Here is a 12,501-nt window from a genome sequence, read left to right as displayed (position 1 = left end):
GGAATTCCGCCCATGCCTACCCCTCGACCCAGCACCATATCCAATGTTCCAAGGTGGAGGATTGTCCAAAAACGTCCGAGAAGCGACGCATACAGGTGGGATGGAAGTCTCTGAGCATCAACACAGTCCGCAGCGTGGAGAAACAGGCTTCCCAGTGCTGCCCCAGGATATGCACTGCACTCAAGGTCCAGGAAGGCAGAAGCAGCCAAAGAAGACAATAGTTGCTGGAGTTGTCCTTGGGTCGCAGGAGGGCACGTACGGGACGAGGCCACCACATCCCACTCAGGGCCAGCGCCTCCGGGACAGATCAGGCCCCCAACTGGACGAACACACTGTAGCATACTGGCCGGAGCGTCCAGCTGTGCACTAACCTCAGGGGTGGCCGCCAAAGTTTCCTCCTGTGCGCAGTGTGAGTAGTCCCTGTGGACGTGCGGACAGGCGGGTCGCCATTGCTCCAACGCCGACGCCACACCGTTGAGCTTACTCCCCAAGACCCCAACACCATGGATCAAGGAGGAGTGAAGAGCACCAAGGGCCTCGAGGAGGTCGCCGCACCCCAGCACAGCTCTCTGGGATCGCGCCGCCACACTCCCAAAAGTCGCACCCTCACAAGCCCGCTGCGACCCAGCGGACAGGATGGTAGGCTTCATCGCAACAAGATGGCCGCCAAGTATGCCCGACCCTCGCCGGGGCCGGGACCCCGGGACAAGCGCCTCGATGTCCACGTCGCCGGTGACCTGGTTCCGGGGGCAGGCAAATAGTTATCCGTTGCGTGGTCACGGGCAACAGTCGTCCCCACCACGGACCAGCTCCCGTAGAAATCCGGGGGCGGCCCGCAATGATCCGGGCAGGATACGGGCGGCGGCCGGGCAGCTCACTATCAAAGGCAGGGTCAGCCACCGGAGGATCTGAGAGCTGCACCCCCGGGCATGCACCCGGTCCGCTACGCTTGACAATAGAAACGACCACGACGAAATGTAGGCCGAGTTTGGCACCGCTTCGGTGGACCGACTCCACCCCGTCACAACAGACCGCTGTTGTTGACCTGCCACCCGGCCACGGCGTCCACTCGAGGTCCCGGCCCCGGGGCCGCACAGGCCGCAAAGTTCAGATGCTCATTTCTCCGGCGGTACCGCAGCCAGAAACCTCGGAGTCACTCAGTCGGGGGCCACTCTCCTTCAGAAACACGACCGCGTAGCACAGGTTGAGGATCTCGTGCAGGATATCCGTGCGGGGTGCGGAGGTTCACGGAGCCGGGAGTCTACGCTGCCGTCCCGGTCGCCATCTTGGCTCCTCCCCGGCGGCGTATTCTTTTTTCTTTATTATTTGTACCTGTGTTTGTTTTTTGCACACGTTTCTGTCAGCACGAGCATTACTGGTTACGTGTGCGCGTGCGTGTGTCTGTGTTTCCGCTGTGTGAACCGGTGAACTGGTGGTGGCCTTTTGACTTATGGTACGAGTTTTCATATTATACAACAGTAATCGCTGTGAGAAAGCTGAAAACTGACCGTTATAAGTAACACACATGGATGGTTTAAAAATAAAAAGTGCATTCCTGTTTTGTATTATGAATTTGGGATTACCCCACCTTAAACCTGGAAGCTGTGTAGCAGGCGCGGCCGAGCACTTCATCAATATTTCGTGATAGCCAGCAGAGAAGGATGCACCCAGTGTGCAGTGGACTCCTCTGATGGCAGAGATAGTGAGAACAGGAGTGTCGCTGCAGCCGCCACACAACCCCACGACAACTCGTATAGTGGACACTTCCCACTCTCCGGTCTCTGGCAAGTACCGTGGCTTCAAGTCAGACACGACCCGGTTACCCTCAGACGATCCGCGGTCAGCACTGGGCCGGCACCGAACCTCTCCACTGGCAGGGTCACTGCCACGTGCAGCGACCATTCGCCCGTGTGGGGACCAAGATGGCGTCCCTCCCCAAGAGTGAAAGTTGATGCTTTTATTAAACGAGAGGCACAAAAGGGACACGGGGGATGGTCTGGAGAGAATGTTCGGGCGCACAGTTCTTATTTTCTGAAACAGAATAAAACTCGTCCGGCACCATGTAGTTGAACAAGGGAAACAAGTGCTCGTTTAATGCCCGTTTGTATTTACAAGACAGCGGGTCTGTGCGCTGGGACTGCGGCCTACTCTTAAGCATCCGTGTTTACTTCCTACAGCTGCTTAAACCTGACCGTGCAAAGGAGGCGCCTTTTGATACGTCCGGCCCGCAGCCTTAAACTGCCGATGCGAGCCTTACCTAACCGTGGGGGGTTCGCAGTCCCTGTCGACACCGGCACTCTGGGCAGACAAACGCTCTCCTGGTCACTACTGCCCGGGGAATGCTGGGGTGATCCTCGTCCAACCCGAGCGCAGCTTCCCTAGTAATGCGGCGGTGACATCCTGCGGCGATTTTCCTCCTCCTTGACGATGCGTCCCAGGGAAGCCTGGTTGCTAGGCCACGTTCCTCGTGTATGGCTCGCTTTCTCGTACCATGACTCTGCCAGTAAGTTTCACGCCGCACTCTGGTGATTTCGCGGTTTTGGTGCGTGTTGGCTCCACGGAGCGCACAGATGCAGGCAGGGCGTTTTCGGTGGCCCCGAGCCGGTGGTGGTGCAATTAGGCCAGGCAGCACTTTTCCTGTAGCGCTCTCACGTCCCCGGCCGGCGGCGGTGCAATTGTCATACGCAGCTCTCCTCAGGACACGGGCCGGCGGCAGTGGTTCTTCGGGCATACACAGCGCTCTGTCCACCCTGCCCCGTTTTCACGTTCGCCACCTTCCTTTTCTCTCGCACTGAAAACAAACAAAATGGCGGCCGACACTTCCTGATTTCGACCGATTCGAACGTTGACTGTCATGTAACCACCAATCAGAATTAGGCTCGCGCTCGGCAGGGTGCTCCCACCGTACGCACACGGTGCGCGCTTATAGATATATATATGCTTTTAATTGCTATTTTCTCAGGAAATACTGAACAGATTTACACGAGACCTTCAAAAGGCACATCCCTGACCTGAAGACGACCTCTCTGCCAAATTTCTATAAATTCTGTTCAGCCGTTTGGGCTGTAGCTTGAACTAAATGTCCCTATGGAAAAATGCATGGGAAAAATGCGTTTTGGGACCCCCCCCTTTTTCTCAGCCCCCGCTTGACGAATCCCCCCCCCCCCTCCCGAGACTTTCAGGGTAGGAGCGGAGCGCCCCGCCTATTTTGAAAATTTCGCGAGGATTCGTCAATCGGCGCCAAAGTTATTCAAAATAGAATGTTGCGGATTTCCTATGGAAACACGGTCCTAACTATATACTGGCGATATATATATATATTATATATATATATATATATATATATATATATATATATATATATATATATATATATATATAGGGATGGCAGTACCAATAGTATCTCCAACGGGGAGATGCTTTGGCTAAGGAGCATCCACAGCAATGATGAAGATTTAAGGGAAGTTCAGGCCAGTAGTATTGTGAGGTTTCTTGAGAGAGGATACTCTAGAAATGTGAGACAGCGCTATTCTAAAATCTATATGCAAGGACAGGTTTGAATTACTTTCATCAAAGCACCCTAGCAAGGTAATCTCTACAATACAACCTCCAGATGGTGACAGTGAAACCAGTAAAGACTTTAGAATCATCATACAATACAGTCACCAACACAAGGAACTCCAATCGCTCATAACACGTAACTGGCCCATGGTACCAAGTGACCCCATCATTGGTAAGAGTCTACCGACTCGACCATCTATCACTTTTAGTAGGGGTCTATCAATGCGGGATGAACTGGTGAAAACTAGCCCAGAGATCATTGAGAATACAAATTGGCTACAGACACATAAGGGCTTTTTCAGGTGTAAAACCTGCAAGGTGTTCCAGCAAGGTGAAAATCAGAAAACATGCATGACACCGTTCAGCACCAGAAGCACAAAAATAAATAAACTTCTGACGTGCAAGACTGAATATGCTGTATATGTTTTAATCTGCCCTTGCAACCTACAATACGTAGGGAGCACCAAATTACAGGTGCACAAAAGAATTTTACAACACCCCAGGGCGATTAACAATCACGACAACACATATCCAGTGGCACGCCATTTTAAAAGCAAACATGACTCCAAAAGCCAAGAGCTCAGATATTTTGTGATTGATACGGTACCACCAAGCAGGAGAGGGGGCAATAGGGAACAACGGTTACGTCAGTTGGAAACTAGATATATTTTAGAACTGAATTCCCAACATCCGACAGGGCTGAACGTAACCAAGGATCTGTATACATGTTTATGATCTGTTTTTTTAGGAGTATCCGCAAATGGGCATTTTAAGCAAATTTATTTATTTATATGAATGCAAAGTTTTAGCCTGGGTCTTATGCATGTTTTTTCATTTACGGTTTATTATGGTATAGTGATGTTTTAAAATCTGGTATTTTACTATGATTTTATATATTGATTAGTTATTTATGAATGATTTAATCAATAATATTTTACATTTAATATTTTACATTTTCTATACATTGTTTACTGTATCTGATAACACAAGAGGGACCCAATGGTTATGTTGCACAATGCAATATGGATTTACACATTTTGCACATAAATTAATAATTTATTTATTTGATAAAACTTGCAATTTTGCACAAACATATCCATCTATCCAAGTAACACATTTGCCATCTGGAATTTATACCGATATTAGTGGCATCAACTTATTTAAAGTTGCAATCCAAATATAAATAAATTAATAAATTATATCTAATGCCATATAACCAGCAAACCGATACGATATAAACATACAAGGGGCTTGAACCCTAACGCAGTATATTGGGGCTCCAATATCATGCACCAAAAATAATATAAATGGAAATGTATTCATACAGATAAATGTGACTGGTGTCAACCTTTACATTCACTTAGGGTTTAGGTGATATGCACTTTTGCACTTTAACACAAGAGCACTTTATTATTACTAACATGTATTTACGCTAGACATTTATAAGAAAAACGGAAAAGGAGAGGATGCTTATATAAAGTCCATTGCCAAATGCCGTGATGGAATAACGCATTTGGATTTGGTTATATGCAACAATTAATTTAGTGACATAATTTTTGCCAAATTGTGTATTGTAAAAATTCTGTGTGTCCTTGAATTGGAATTAAGCAAAAAACTACAATCGAGAGAGAGAAAATAATAGAATTGAAAAAAATACATAAGTAACTTTTCTATGTGTATGGCGGATTTTGCACATGTGAATTCAATTACACTTGCACTGGTCACTTTAAAAGATCAATGGGAATGCAGAACTGTGTCATGTGATAAAGGCTCCCGAGAGAGCCGAAACGCGTTATGCCGACTTGATTTGCACCAAATAAAGAAATTTGCACTTACTTCCGTGGTCCGGAACCGTTTTTTTGGAGCATCCAGCGAGTGAACGGAGACGGGAAAAAAAAAGGAATAAATAAATAAATAAATAAAGATATATATATATATATATATATATATATATATATATATATATTTATTACTTTCCGCATAGTCCCATTTTCCGGACTGCTGGGCGCCTCTCTGGTGGTGTGTTTTGGAGTACGGCAGGACCGAGTCGTTCCAATTATCGTCGCACTATTCCTTTTGAAAAAATGTGAGGAAATTGAGATAAAAATGGCAGACAAAGGCGGGAACATTGTCATGGACAAGGAAACCCACATAGTAGAGGCTCATTCTCAACTGAGGAATAGAGAACATTATGAACGGCTGAAAGAAAATCCTACCAAGAAATTTAAACTGGAATTGGATCAGAAATTGTTAACATGGAAAGATAACAATCTCTTAGATAATGATGAAATGAAATATCTGACGGTTAACCATCCTAAAATTGCGACCATTTACTTTCTCCCCAAGATTCATAAGCACCACACTAGACCACCAGGCAGACCTATCATTTCGGCGAAATGGGCTCTACTTGAACCAATGGCTAACTATTTGGATACCTTTCTCTTACCATATGTCGTAAAATTAACATCATACCTTCAAGATACGGGGGACTTAGTATGACATCTACAGGAAACCCCATGGGCATCAACTTACCATCTGGTAACCATGGACGTGATATTGTTGTATACAAATATCCGTAATGAGATAGGCCTACTAGCCACTGAGTCTTTCCTACAAGAGCGGAACATCCAATTCTCTGACCACAACAAAATGCTACTGGAGTTGATAACGGAAAATATTTTTATGTTTGGTGACGAGATCTACCGCCAAGTAAAGGGGACGGCTATGGGCTTTTCTTTTAGCCCAAGCTACGCCTGTTTGACAATGGGATGGTGGGAATGTAGCATTGCTTGGAACCCAGAAAATGATCGATATGTAAACAAAACAGTCAAATGGTTACGATACATCGACAATTTGATTATCATCTGGGATGGTACTAAACAGGAATTCGCAGAATACTTCGCCATCCTCTACAACACGGAGACTGGTCTTAAATATACATATACAATCAGTGATGAAAGGGTTATCTTTTTAGACACAGAGGTTTACATCAGCTAAAATGAGGTTCACACAACATTACATCGAAAAGTAACTGCCACTAATGCCGTCCTCCACGCGGAGAGCTATCACCAAAAGAGCTTAACCAACAACATTCCATACAGCAAATTTTTGAGAGCAAGAAGGATATGCTCACAGGAATCAGAATGGCAAAAAAACATAGCTGATTAATATCTGAAAGATTCAAAAGGCGAAATTACAATAAAAAATTGGTTGCAGCATGCCAACAAAAAACAGCAAAATTGGAACACTCAGAATTGATCACCAAAAAACAACATCCCCCTAACATGGATTTGACTAATCAGGAAATAAGGTTGATCACTACATACTCCACAGAAAACAAACAGATAAGAAACATACTAAGAAAAAATAGGAATATCCTAACCCTGGATCCCACAGTTGCCAAAATAGTGGGAGATAATCTTAGTGTGACATTCCGCAGAGCAACAAACTTAGAGGATATGCTGGTACATAGCCACTTCAGAAATAAAACAAAACAGACAACGTGGTTACAAAGCATGGGATTTTACAAATGCACCAGTTGCAAAGTATGTACCATAGCCAAAAACATAAAAGAAATAGAAATGGCCAATAGAAAACATGGAAAATTAAACAGAGAATAACCTGTAAGAGTCAATTTGTAATATATATAAGGTGGAGTGTCCCTGCCCGCTCAGATATGTGGGCAGCACCATATGCGATCTGAAAAAAAGAATACTAGAATATGTTAGGGCAACAGTGAACACCGATAGAAGTAATGCCATAGCAAAATATATGGAAAAAGAACACTGTGGGAATTGGAAATTGCCAACCTTTTTTGCCGTGGAAAAGGTGGAACAACAAGCCAGCGGTGGAGACAGAGAAAAACTCTTGCGGCAAAAGGAATCTAGACACATACTTCATTTACGAACTCTGACCCCAAGAGGGTTAAATCAAGATGAGGAGCTTCATTCACATTTTTGATGCACACAAAAGTACGTTGATCTAATGAGAATGGACAATGCATGATGCCGTGTGCATTAAGTGACATTGAATATTAGTTTATGAACTTACAACAATGACATGAACATTAACCTCCCTTATATGCGCTTTTAACTCTATATATGTTATAATGAAACCTCCATGGTGCTTATGGCATGAATTAATGAAGGTATGATATATAATATATGGTTACTGTAAGGCATGAATTCATAATGAAGGATAACATTTGTTGAAATCACTGACAATGATAGTAGCAATAAAGGAGTGGTGAAGTTGAAGGAATACATGGGCATAACCCATTAGGTGTATAAATAAAGTGCCGGCCCACTGGAGGGCATGATTAATTTAACAAGCACTTGAGCGCAAGAAATCATGGTAGCGCAGAACCAGTACTATAACATCATGGGGATAGATAAGACCTGCCCCCTCTTTGTTACTGTTCGAAAATCATAAGCCAGGTAACGTACCAGGATGTAAAGTGTACACTCCTGACGAGAACATCAACCCATTGGCTAGTTGCCTGGGTTTGATATTGAGAATACTGTGTAGGGCAATAAACATTGGGAACTTTAAGAGGGGATAAAAACGAATGAGAACGAATAGCGCAGCACGATAAAGTATCACTAGTGTAAATAGGCAGCCAGGGTTCAAGCCACGGGAATGTATCTACTCACCAATAATTTTCAATTACTGATATTCTTTCTTCGTTTTGTAAATATAATACATATTGTAATGACGAAAAGACTTGATGCGACGCAGTCTGTAACAAGCATTGCCTACAAAAGAAATTATATAATTGAAATGTCCTCAAGCAAGTTTGTTGCCATAATGTGATTTTAACTTTAAAATGTGGTATCAAGGTTAAACGACAACTCAGTAAATGCGAAACTTCCATTACCAGAATGCAATAGACGGCCTCAATAGGAAGTGAGGTCATGTTCGTTTAAATGCTGCGGAAAGGTAAAGCCGCTTTGTGTTTGTCGTTTTCCCCGTGAGCAAGGTTTCAGCTGAGACTGAAACGCGTTGAGGTTGTGTGCTGGCAGCTTTTTGGAAATTAAAACACCCTTGAACTACTAATGGGCGAATTGTGATCATTTTTGCTTTACAAAATACGGAGCAGCGGGTGCGGTGAGGAAATCCTTGTCGAAAGGGATAGTGTGACGATATATATATCCAGTGGAAGGCTGAGCGCCGAAACGCATAGACCGTCCTCTACCGTTATGTTTGCACTTTGGTCTAATTACAGCACTAATCTTTGGAAAACCGGTGTGGTGCTGTGATCCTTCGCCGAAAATCCCCCTTAGGGATAATCTACCGTTTGGTCAGTTTCTCAGGTTACAGAGGAACTGTAGCCAGAAACAGGATTGTTTTTTAATGAATCAGATGACCTGAAAAGACTACTTAAAAAAAGTTTGTAAACAAGCATGGTTCTGCCGCAGGGAATTTCGTCTGGAACCCAAACAAAAACTTGTTCAAGAACAGGAAGGCATGATTTGTGTCACCACATTTTGCACACGAAGCAATGAGGTCAGGAAAATTATCAACCATCACACGCATCTTGTGGCCGCGGATGTAGGCATCCCCAACCCACCTATGCGCACCTTTTTAAAAGGGGAAAATCATAAGGGACCATGTGGTTAAATCCCTGCTCCCCACATCTATTACAAAGAATCCTTCCACCCTATGGCAGATACCACCTGATATGGGCCATTTTAAGTGTGGGAGATGTAAAGCATGTACCATGCCCAAAAAAATCAAGGGTTGTACTCACAATAACTACACACTCTCTGCCATAACAAGCCAGTGCGAGCTTATGTAAATATAGGTATATATAGGTAGTCTCTTTAATTTCCACTGTCCTGATTAAGACCCGCACGCGGATGTTTAAAATTACCCTCACCGCTTAGGTCGGGTCGAAACGTTGACGTCTCTTACGCCATGGCCTAAATACACCATACTTGTCATTCCCGAGATTGGATGATGTATTATAAAAATAGTAGCATCAATCTGTTAAGCGGACAATGAATAATGTTATTGTTTTGTAGACAGGCCTAAGAACACTGATTTACCCTTCTCAGAATCCTGGTAACCAGTACTGTTTGCGCAAAGTTATGATACTATGATCTAAAACGGTTTCCTTTATGATTTTCCCTTCCTCCACTCACCCCGCACATGTGCATTTTTTCTTGCACATCCTATTTGTGGAACCGTCTATTGATATATTTTCATATGTTTTATCGAGTATGTTATTTGCATAAGAAAAAGAATATAAAGAAGATTTTGTCTCCAGGATTTCAGTTGTTTTGTCTCTCTCTCTCTGGTGTATGGCTGAAGAGTATTTACGTAGAGAACAATGAGAGAGCTAGGGAGGCGTAGGGTGCGTCCGTATCCCCTGTATATATATCAGCTTTATCAAAGTTGGACGAACCCAAAGATGTTGGTACGATCACTGTCAGACAGTGCTTGGGAACCCACTAGGTAAGTTAAAAGACCCCTCACACACCAACCTAGTTGGTGTCATGCTTCATCATTGGGGTCCCAACCGGGTGGCCGAATGCCCCCCGGTTGTGCTACGACGCCTGACTACAGCGGAGCTGGTGTGGTGCAAGGGTGTGATGTAGTGAAGGTTTAAAAATATCTCTGAGAATCCTTGCCGTGGGAAATTTTATTGTTGGCGGCTCAGGATATGTTAAAAATAAAACTATGTGGTGCAACTACGAAAGAAATTAGTTTCTAATAGTTGTATGTGTTGTAGGTCTACATGTTTCAGCCCTCATCGAGATATCAGGGGCTTTCGTCAGGACCAGTGAGTGCATTGAGTGGCAAAGTGAAGGGTGCCACGTGATGGGTGAAAAAATTAAAAAGGTTAATTACCTACACACTCGCTAAGGTGTGTGGACCAGGTGTCTGCAAGTTTGCGGACACCGCAGCGAAAAAAGACCTGTGGGAGGAAGAAGACAGCACAGAAACATGTATAACAGTGACATATTGTGCTGAGTGTCGCAGCAACTATAAAATGCAATCTTACGTGCTGTGAGGAAACCAACACTTTCGGACGGTCGTACCTGTGGCAACACACACACTGTGCTTGTGTGGCATGCTGCTAGAAGGGGTTTGTCGAGGGCAAATCACTAGCAAATGCTAAGAGGACGCAGGTCCCCCTGTGGACTCTATAGACAAAGTGGTGATAAGCAAGACAAAACAAGCAATAAAATCAAGCAATAGAACAGATAGGAGTGCAAACTATGCACGTAGGGTGCCTGGTGAGTGAGTACAGCAGGCAAATTGAATGGTGCTACCTTGAGGCCACTGACTAAAATGGTCGGGCTGTGTCACAGTAGGGACCCAGTGAACGCTAGTAGGTTTAACTTGCCGAGTGGCAGTGCGCGTTGCTTGCTAGGTGCTGGGTATGAGGGGTGGTGTACCCCTGTGCGACGCGCTGGGGGGAAGTAAGAAAAGAAGTTACACTATGGCTGAGTGCGATCGCTGCTCAGGAAGCGGGAGGAGTGCGCTCCTCGAGTCACAGGTTCTGTGAGGAGAAAGGTAATGGCAGGCATGAGAGGCGGGACGTGGATAGCAAATGCAATCCACCGAGGAACAGCGCGCGTCACCTTACTTGATCGTGGAGCTGCACCCGCATGGCACCTACCGAGGTCTCCCGGGTCCCGGATGGTGAGGGATCCATGGTGGTGGGAGATTAAATAGTAATTGACTCCATGGGGTACGTGCTGGCTGACCTGAGGTCGCGGGCTGGAAAGTGAAGACTGTGCAAGTGCCGAGCCGGAGTGTTGGCTGCACGCGCATGCGTGGAAAGAAACGAGTCTACCGCGCATGCTTGGAAGAGGCTAGTCAGGCGCGCGTGCGCAATAGGGCCATAGTGCAGCGCTGGAGTGGCGGCAGGCCAATTGGAGGAGAAACAGCGCCGGGCATGTGGGCACATAGATGCCAGGTGGGGAGTGGGCATTAATGGCTGTATTAGTGCCGATGATTAAGTATGACAAGGAGAGGCAAAAGCTAATGTGCGCGAGCGCCAAGGTGACATAAGGCAAAATAGGGAGCTGGTGGTTCTGCCAGGCATGCGAAAGACTAGATACCCGGAAAGGGATCAATGCTTGGTGGCTACAGTAGGCCAAGCCAGTAGTTGAATAAGTGGGGTTAGGATCTCCTGAGACTGTTCCACGGGATATTGTCGTTTAAGCCAGTGGTATGGCTAGACAGACGGTATATCCATCTTTGTTCTTGTTCCAAGAGTCGACTCTGGATGTTCGGTAGGTTGTGGTCTAAAGCCTCCAGAACCACCCATCTCATATCATTAGTCGTGTGGCCTTTTTCTAGGAAATGGTTGGTCATTTTCGTGGTGTTTTTCTTGCAGCGTATTGTGCTGCGGTGCTCACAGATCCTAGTTTTTATTTTGCGAGTGGTCATGCCAATGTAGATGAGGTTGCATGGGCAAGTTATCCGGTACACAACATTTTCTGTGTTGCAGTTCGTGTGCTTGCGTAGTTCCCATGTTTTACCAGGTTCCAGATTCAGGTGTTTGGTCGTCTCGTTGATGTGGCAGACACTGCAGTTGCTGCACGGGAAATGCCCTTTGATGTTAGGAAGGCCCCAGGCGTTCAGGACCGTGTTGGCTGGTCTGGGAAGGGGGGAAGGTCTGGTAGATACTATGGTGTCCTTAATGATTCTGGCTCTTTTGTTAGGGGAGGTTCCCAATTGAGATTGCCTGTGTTCAGGATTCTCCAGTTCTTTCTAATAATTTGGGCAACCTTGTTGGTCACCGTATTGTAGGTGGTCACGCATGTGAGTGGCGGACTTGTAGGTTCTTTAATGTAGTTTTCTAGTAAGCCATCGCGATTTTGGTTTCTGGCCCTCTTGTTGGCTGTCTTGGTTATGTTTTGTGGATAACCTCGTTGGTGCAGCTTGTGGCAAAGATCCGTTGCCTGTACCTTGTAATCCTTGGTG

The 12,501-nt window shown here is 45.5% G+C and overlaps 1 protein-coding gene across 2 annotated transcripts in view; it reads right to left on the bottom strand.

The window, feature by feature from the left end:
* The window catches only part of CLINT1 (clathrin interactor 1), a 565,784-nt gene that overhangs the window by 17,195 nt on the left and 536,088 nt on the right, over positions 1-12,501 (bottom strand). The window lies entirely within an intron of this gene.

Source organism: Triturus cristatus, chromosome 7 (genome assembly GCF_964204655.1).
Source record: "Triturus cristatus chromosome 7, aTriCri1.1, whole genome shotgun sequence".
Lineage (NCBI taxonomy): Eukaryota > Metazoa > Chordata > Amphibia > Caudata > Salamandridae > Triturus > Triturus cristatus.
This window is presented reverse-complemented; position numbering and strand designations above follow the sequence as displayed.